The sequence below is a fragment of the Glycine max genome, chromosome 10 (assembly GCF_000004515.6).
Source record: "Glycine max cultivar Williams 82 chromosome 10, Glycine_max_v4.0, whole genome shotgun sequence".
NCBI lineage: Eukaryota > Viridiplantae > Streptophyta > Magnoliopsida > Fabales > Fabaceae > Glycine > Glycine max.
The window spans coordinates 43914195-43922778 of NC_038246.2; positions in this window are offsets into that span (position 1 = coordinate 43914195).

Below are 8584 nucleotides of genomic sequence, written 5' to 3' on the forward strand. Positions count from 1 at the left end.
AGTTTCACATGCAAAACCCAAAACAGTGCTTTACATGTCCTTTAGTAATTGTTATCATAGCCACCACACGTCTACAAATTCATCACCTTATTTAATTCACAAGGAAATTATGAACTTGTTGGCAAGTCTACAAATTTGTCACAAGTAATAAAGTAAAAAGTTCGAATATCGAGTCTACATAAATTTTGTTGTACTTAAATTTATGCAAACCCAATAAATGTTCAAGCAATCGAAAGAGTAGAAGAGATAAGGAATTGTAAGTGAGAAATTAAAAGGGAAAGTAAAGGCAAAAAGACAAGAAAAATAAATAATAATTTAAATGTGAAGAATGAATTCAGAATACAAATGTATTAGGGCCTAACATACCAAAACTACTTATGATGTAATGTTAATAATTTTTCTCTATCTAATGTTATCCCAGTTTTTACCCGCATCTACTATGATACTCTATCTTTGATTGATTCCCTGCATGAAGAGTCTAATTTATCTACTTTCTCTCCCAAATTCCCTTACAAAGATAAAATAGTAAATTGCATTAAGATTAAAGAGGTATGAAATAGGCTAAACAAATATGACTCTATTCCTAGACATTATTTCATTTAGATGTCCTTTCACAATTCTTTAGAAAATAACCATTTTACAATGGCTTACTTCCTAAACAGATGCATGAACATGGGTGATTAGACCACAATCAATAACAATATAACAATAAAAGAACAATAAAAACTGAAATTACATTAAATAGATAATAAGAAAAAATTACATTACAAAAGTTTGGCTTGATTTAACCTCTCATAGTCATGAGAGGCTTTACATTTTAGGGTTTGATGGGGATAGAAGAAGAAAAGGTATGGAGAGGAGATAATGGCTAAAGAATGAGGTTTTTCCTATTAATGATGCTCAGACTTTGGTGTATTTAATAGAAAGTTCTGAGTCTTAGTGTGTCTTTTCCATTTGCTTCCTACTCCTTGTATAGGCCTAAGATAGCTTAAAATTCACGCGACATCGCACTAAGTACGCCCTTCTAGGTTTAGCAGGTATGGCAATGTGATCATGAGCTGAGTGAGGCAACGTCTGGGCTTAGCAAGTATGGCGACGATCACATGCTTAGTGCGAAATTTGCGCTAATCACTTTTTAGTGGGTCTTCTTTGTGTTAAGCTTGAGCTGGCCGCTAAGCGAGAAGACGACTTGTTGAGTCTGTCTTGTGTGCTAAGCGAGTTGTCTAAATATTAAAAACACTTGTAATTTCCTTCTTTTGAATCCTCCTCATGGTCAAATATTAAAAACTTCATTATTCCATTTAAAACAACAATAAAGTAGAGGTATTCTAATAATTTTTAATCAAAATTGACTATTAATTAAACTCAAATTTCACAATTAACCGAAATACGAACCCACAAATCAAAAAATTTTATTTTTATATGTTTCTTTAATTATTTTGAATTCCTCAAATATTATACAAAATCAGTATCTACAAGAAGCCACAGAGAAAAAGATACAAAAAATGAAACACAATTGGTATTGGTTTAAACTTTAAAGGGAACGAATCGAATGGGAATCGAATAAATGTATTTGAAACAGAAAAGAAATCCAAACAAAAGCCTTGAGGGAAAAAAACTTTACAAAGAAAGAGTGGATGAAACGAAACTCTAATTACAGTAGCAAGGATAAAAAAGAAAGAAATTTAGAATGTAAAGTTGAAGTTCAATGTTAAGGCCCGTTAAGAAAAATAGTTGATCCATATTTAGGCCCAAACTAAGCCAGTTTTCTTTTTAAAAAAAAAATAGGAAGACACTCTGCGATAGGAGTTAGGACTTAGGAGAGGTCTTGCAAAGTGTATTTGGACCATTCAAAATCAAAACTAGTTACGGAGAAATCTGTGTTTTTTATTACTTGTATAAGAATATTTTACGAGTGTTGAATGAGGATTTCTGTAATTATCAGGGAGGATTTTTTATGAATTACTACAAAAGTTTATTTTTTTTCTTAAAAAATGGCTAGTTTTTTTTTTATCACGATTAAAAGGCTAGTTTAAGAAACCAGTAACAGGGTTTGAAGTTTTATTTCACACGTAACAAAGTAGCTTGAGTTTTCGAAGCTTTGAAAATTTGAGCACAATTAAATTAAGGCATGGGTAAAGCTCTTTTTTTAACTTTAGAAAAGAAAAAAAAAAAAGTTAACATGGTATAAATGAAAATTGTCATCCTCACTCTAGGAGCACTATCACTGGGTCAAACAAAAATAAAGAAGTTGCCTGCCTCTATTGATTGGAGGCATTTTGCCTTTTTTTTCAATTGTGATTTATTTGCACTAATTTTATGGTATTCATATTTTTTTTTTAAAGGATTTGAGCATTGAATTCAAGATGTTCATTTCCAGCAACCAACCCCCTAATTCTGCGATGAATTTAGGATTTCTTTTCCTACTAAAATTATATAAGATGTTTGCACTAACTCATTGTAAGAATCAAATGATGTATCACATGCAAGAGATTCCACATCTATTAGGAATTAGTAATATTACTAAATTAAGTATTTAATCTATTGTAATTATATGAGTAATAATGATATATTTAGTAAAAAAAATAGTGTTTAATTTGTATCATGTGTAAAATTTTCTTGAACCAGCGACATTCACACATCGCGAGCGAAAATAGTTTTTAATCCAATGAATTTGGAGATACATGTGATTTTTGATCCAAAACTAAAAAATTAAAGATGATATCAAAATTTATCTTATATATTAATGGTCACTTATCATATTTCCTGTGCTTAGAAAATTAGTTGATGTGATACAATAATAATAACTTATGGGTGGCTTAATCTTTTACAAACATGACTTGCAAATTAAGAAAGATGTGAAGATAATAGGAAGATATAATAAGGTTGAATGGTTGGAGGTTAAGAAAGATCAAAGAAAACGGAAAAGGTTGGAACATTAATAAAAACTAATAAACTAATAATTAATAAAATATTTAAATATGTTTCTCATATATGTAATTTAATATTTTTTCATTTATATTATTAAAAAAATTCATTTTAGTTTTTGTAAAATATGTTTTTTTATCTAAAGTATTTTAAAAATAAAAAATAAAAAAAAAACATATTTTATAAGAATTAAAATAAAAAAGGAATAAAAATGAAAAAAATAGTAAATTAGGACGAAAAATGTAAAGGCAATATTCAAGGTTTTAAGATGCATAGCCATAATTTGACCCATCTTGCGGACACCACGATTCAAAAAAAAATTGTGTCTGGATGGACCAAGAATAAACTATAGAAAGAATCAATAATCAATAAGTTTTGCTAAATAAAGCCAATCTGGATTTTAAGAGATCTCCTTAGCATTTCTTCAAGGTAGGTTGGTAGATCTAGTGTCTAATGTTCGAGATGTCATCTAATCTAATTTATGTATAAAATAATAAGCATTAATTTTCTTATCAATAATGAATATTATTTACTCGTTTTGTAATATTATAATTGCCATCCTAAATTAATTTATACTAGAACAAAAAAAATAATAAATAAATAATAATAACTTTACAAAATTAACACCATAAGGAATATAAATAAATATAAATAATAAATATTACATTAAAAAAATTAAAATATCAGAGACCTCTAACATATATGAGATAAATATTTTTATTTTAACATGGTTTATTTTATATCCAATGATCATTCAAAATTTAAATCCTGGACTATTTAATTAAAGAACATAAATTATTACTACTTAATTATGTCAATTATGATTATTTTTGTATATATATATATATATATATATATATATATATATATATATATATATATATATATATATATATATTCCAAATTTTCATATAAAATATTTATATTATTTATTAATATATAAAATTGAATCAGAATACATTGTAAAAAACATTACATTATCATTTAATCATAAATTATTTTAAAAGTTATATTTAAGATAGTATTTTATTGGTTGACCGTATAAAACTTTTATTCAAAATATTAAAAATAAATCTTGTTTGATATGTAATTTAAAAAAAATTGTTTACTTTTAATTCTTCATGTACTGGTTTTCCAAATTTGTTTTTGGTATTTACTATTTCAAGTATATACTTCATCGCATTATTATTCTTTACCTATTCACAAGAAAGAGATCAAGTTGCATTGCAATTTGTAGTCTCAAATATTCCTTCTTTTTTTTTCATTTCCTTTGGAACGAGTAAAAACAAAAAAGAACAAGATTACATTATTAGATTAGTCACCACCTACTCCACTATTTTATAAGAAGGATATTGATGAGGGCTCGTGATCATGAAAAGGTGCCCTGTCTGTCCCACATGCAAATGACTAATGGCAGTATAGGTTTGATAATTTTTTATTTTTTTGAAGTTTATAAGTTTGATAATTGATACTATATATATTATATAATGATTATTTTAAATGTCAATACCGACATCCTTTGATCTCCTTTTAAAATAAAGCGACATGCTTTAGCTGGCTTCCAAAGCACAAATCTCTTTTATAAATTGATTTTCCCCTTTAGATCGGGGGATGCTATGCCACTGATTCGTTTTATTAAACTCTTTTTCAAAGAGGGGAACAAATCTTCAGCGTTTGCGATGTTTGTTTCTGGAAAGCAAATTGAGTTGTTTTAAAAGCCAAAATCTAATCTGAAGAGGACTAAGTCTATTGATACCTTCCCATTAATTGCCCCATACATATATGTTATGCTTTTATCGTTTTAATTTTTGGTGCTAATGATATACTTTTATCGTGTTCTACAATTTTTTTACAAGGAAAATTTATTTGATATATACTTTTAAAACTTATTACAAAATTTTCAAAAAAAATGTTTATGAAGAAACTTTTGGCTAAGCAACTTGTTCAGAATCTCCACAACTAGATCCAATCTAATTAATTAAATCTATAACTTGATATAATTTTGCATAGCCAAGTTCGTAATCACCTAACCAATCATCTAAAACTAGTTAAAATCATTTATACTATAGTAAAATACCTCTAACTCTTGTCACCTATCATTATATGATGCATTGTGAGTCCACGTTTTTTTTTCATTATTTCACCTTTTTTTAGTTTTTTTTTCTTGTTTATTTCTATTTTTTATTGTGCAAAGCACGAGTGTTAATCTAATTTTGTCTTAAACAGAAGGTACTCTTTACATCCCTAAGCATGGAATTTAAGTTACCTAACCCACATATCACGCATGCCTATAGGAGCATTAGTTAACTTAGTAATGAAAAAAAGAATAAAAGAGAGAACGGTAATAGATTCGAATCTCCTCGTTAATAAAAAAAATTAACAATTAACATTTATTAATAAAAAGAATTCATGCCTAAAGGTTATATAATATTCAACATTTTAAGAGTCTATGTCATATAGAATCATCTCTTGAGTCAATTAGATACACACTCCTATTAGGGTTATGACTCTCATGCATAAAAATTTTATGAAAATGATATCTTCTAGCATTATCAAGTAAATTGTCTTTCAATATTTAAAGGAAAAAAATTATTATTCATAATAATTTCATTTGATTTGAATATGATTGTCTCCAATAAAAAATATGTATGATTTAGACAAAAAAAAAACTGTCTTTCAATATATTATTTTGTTATAGTGGAAAATAAAGAGTAGTCAGAGAGTGAGAGTATTCCAAATTTTTTTAATAAGAAAAAAAATCATTAATGGTATAAATGCTAACAATTTCTCCAAACTATGTATTCTAATTTTAAAGTAGGGAGCCATTATAGTATTCTACATATACAGACTTCTTACAACATCCTTTTATAATTCATTTATCATCTTTATCTTTCTTTATTTCATTAATTACTTATTTTAATCTTCTCTCTCTTTACTTCATATTGATCGAATTAATGGACATAATTACAAGAAAGAGCTGTAAAAATATAATTTCTCTTTATAATATAGAAGTTGATTATGTGTTATCATAAATAAGTGTAGTTAAACTTATTTTAAAAAATAAAACTATGCATCAAAAGCAGTTTTGAAACGCACCAAAAATAATGTTATTAAAAAGTTGATCTTCCATATAATTGCAATCAAACACTTTTAACGATATCTTAAATATGCAATTGAATATAACTAACGTAAAAAAATATTACATGTAGATTCATTTTAAACCGTTTAAGATGTTTTAAATGACCTGTTAAGATTGTAGTTAATTTCTCTAAATGAAGACAAGTCAGACGCATTCATGCATCGCAGAGATACGACCGTCGGACACATAGGCGACAACTAACTCAAGTTGATGCCTAGGTTTACTTTAGACTTTCAATCATATTCATGCATGCACAGTAAAACAATATGTATGATATAATTTAAGAATAATAACATATTAATAATTAATTAAGTATGGGCTACTATAGAGACGTAGATTATAGGCAAATTCATTTGCTATTTAGTTTCCTCATCGTTAAATTTATTTTATTCTGTATTTTGAATTATTATTATTCTTATCTCTAAGCCCACGAGGAATTTCTTTGTTGTAACAAAAAAGACAATCAGCCCATGTGCTTCACGAAAGGACTGCTTGCGTTGACCTTAAAGTTAATTAGGTGCTGCTTGCTGAATAGGTCGCACGTTGATCTTGTAGAATCCTCTGGGTTAACTCCATTCCGTGGTTTCGATGGGTTGCTTTTTTTATTTATTTTTTACTCCAAGATGTTCTCTAAATATTATTAATTAGAGATTATTTTTTTATAGTTTATTTACGATCATTTATATAATACTTATTATAAAAATAAATAAACTTGTCGCAAATTAAATATTAATATATGATTAAATGATAATATAAAAATTCTTTAAATAATAATAAAAAATCTCTTTCAATAAAATGTGAGTTTGGGTGGGTTATTTTAAGGTGGTGTTTGGATAAAATGTATTAAAACTTCAAAGATTTTAAATTATGAAAAAGTAAAATACCCGATAAGAATACTACTAATAATAAAAAAAATATTTGCTTTAGATATCCAAATAAAGTATTTTCTTAAAAAAAAAGTATTTTATGATAAATTATTTATCAGCGTTATATATTGTAGATTAAATATTGTGAAAGAAATAAATATTAATTATTAAATTTTATCATGATTAAAATATATAAATCATATGAATTTTTTAAAAAATTATGATATTTTAAGATTAAATTATAATTTTGGTTCGATCCTCCTAATTTTATAAATTGATAGTTTTTATTCATTTGTTAGATTATTAATTAATAATTATAATTAGTAGATTTATTAAGTTAATTATAAATTAGGTTTTTTTAATATTTAATGGTTTTTAATTCATTTATAATTAATTAATAAGGAAAAAAATATCATTTAAAAAGTTATTTTCACTAAATTGTGATTATTTAATTAGAGAGACATGAGAAGAAGAAGAAAAAAGAATGTGACAAATTTAAATCATGTCTCCTTGTCATATATTTCGTTCTCGTATGCGTGCTGTTAATTTATTGATGTTGTATATGACAAGGATAGATTTCTTAGTGGTCTTACATTTTTAATTAATTGCATTGATTTGGATGTTTTAAATTCCTTTCTTGACAATTTTAGAATGGAGTGGCACTTGAGAGTCCGGAAAAGTTCATCCCGAAATATCTCGGATGGGTGCAAAAAGTCAGTTTTATTACATTCAAGATTCAACGAATGTGTATAGCAAGCAGTGACACTCACTATGACATCATTTTCCTAAACATTTTTTTAGTAAATAATAAAGTTTGTATGATTTAGATTTTGTTTTTCTATTATAGGTCTAAATAAAAAGGTGCCAATGAAAATTTACTCCTCGGTTGAAAACTAATTGGCCGACGACAAACTTGACTTGACTTTAAAATAAAACCACCTCTCAAAGTTATAAATTGAACCACTTAAAGAAAGAAAAAATAAAGGACTCGTTTGAACTTGATCTGGCTTCAGAACTGATATATAATTCACTTAATTTATTACAATAAAGTTTTGTATAATTGAATCTATCATTAATTATCTTGTGAATTCAAAATTACAGTTGTATAGTAAGAGTGAGTAAATTATATATATATAGTTTTCTTTTAATCAGCTCAATTCTAGAAACTTAGAATCATGCAAGCCACACAAATCAATGATAATTAAATATAATATATTATGCTCTTTTCTTGGAGGTAAAGAACATTAATTAAACAACGTGCTGTCATATTTCTAGCCCTAGATACTCCTATTTTCTTCTTAATTAATTAACATGCATGCAGCCTATCAAATCCAAATCCACGTTCCGAAAACGTCTAGGGACGCAACCGTTCCAAAACGCTTTGGGACGCATATTACTCCTAAAACCAATAACAAATAGTAATTCCAAGCAACATACATAGCCTTATACGATATGATCATGCATGCATGCATGCATCTCAAAGAAAAAGTAAACTTATCAAGATGGTTTGTTGATTAAAGCTAAATATTTGTATATATAGAAACGAACTATAAAATGGGGTTGCCTATAGATAGCATTCTTATAAGCATAACCAAAACCAACTTTAAAAAAATGGGGTCTCCAATGACCTCTGCTTCTCTCACTCTAGCAT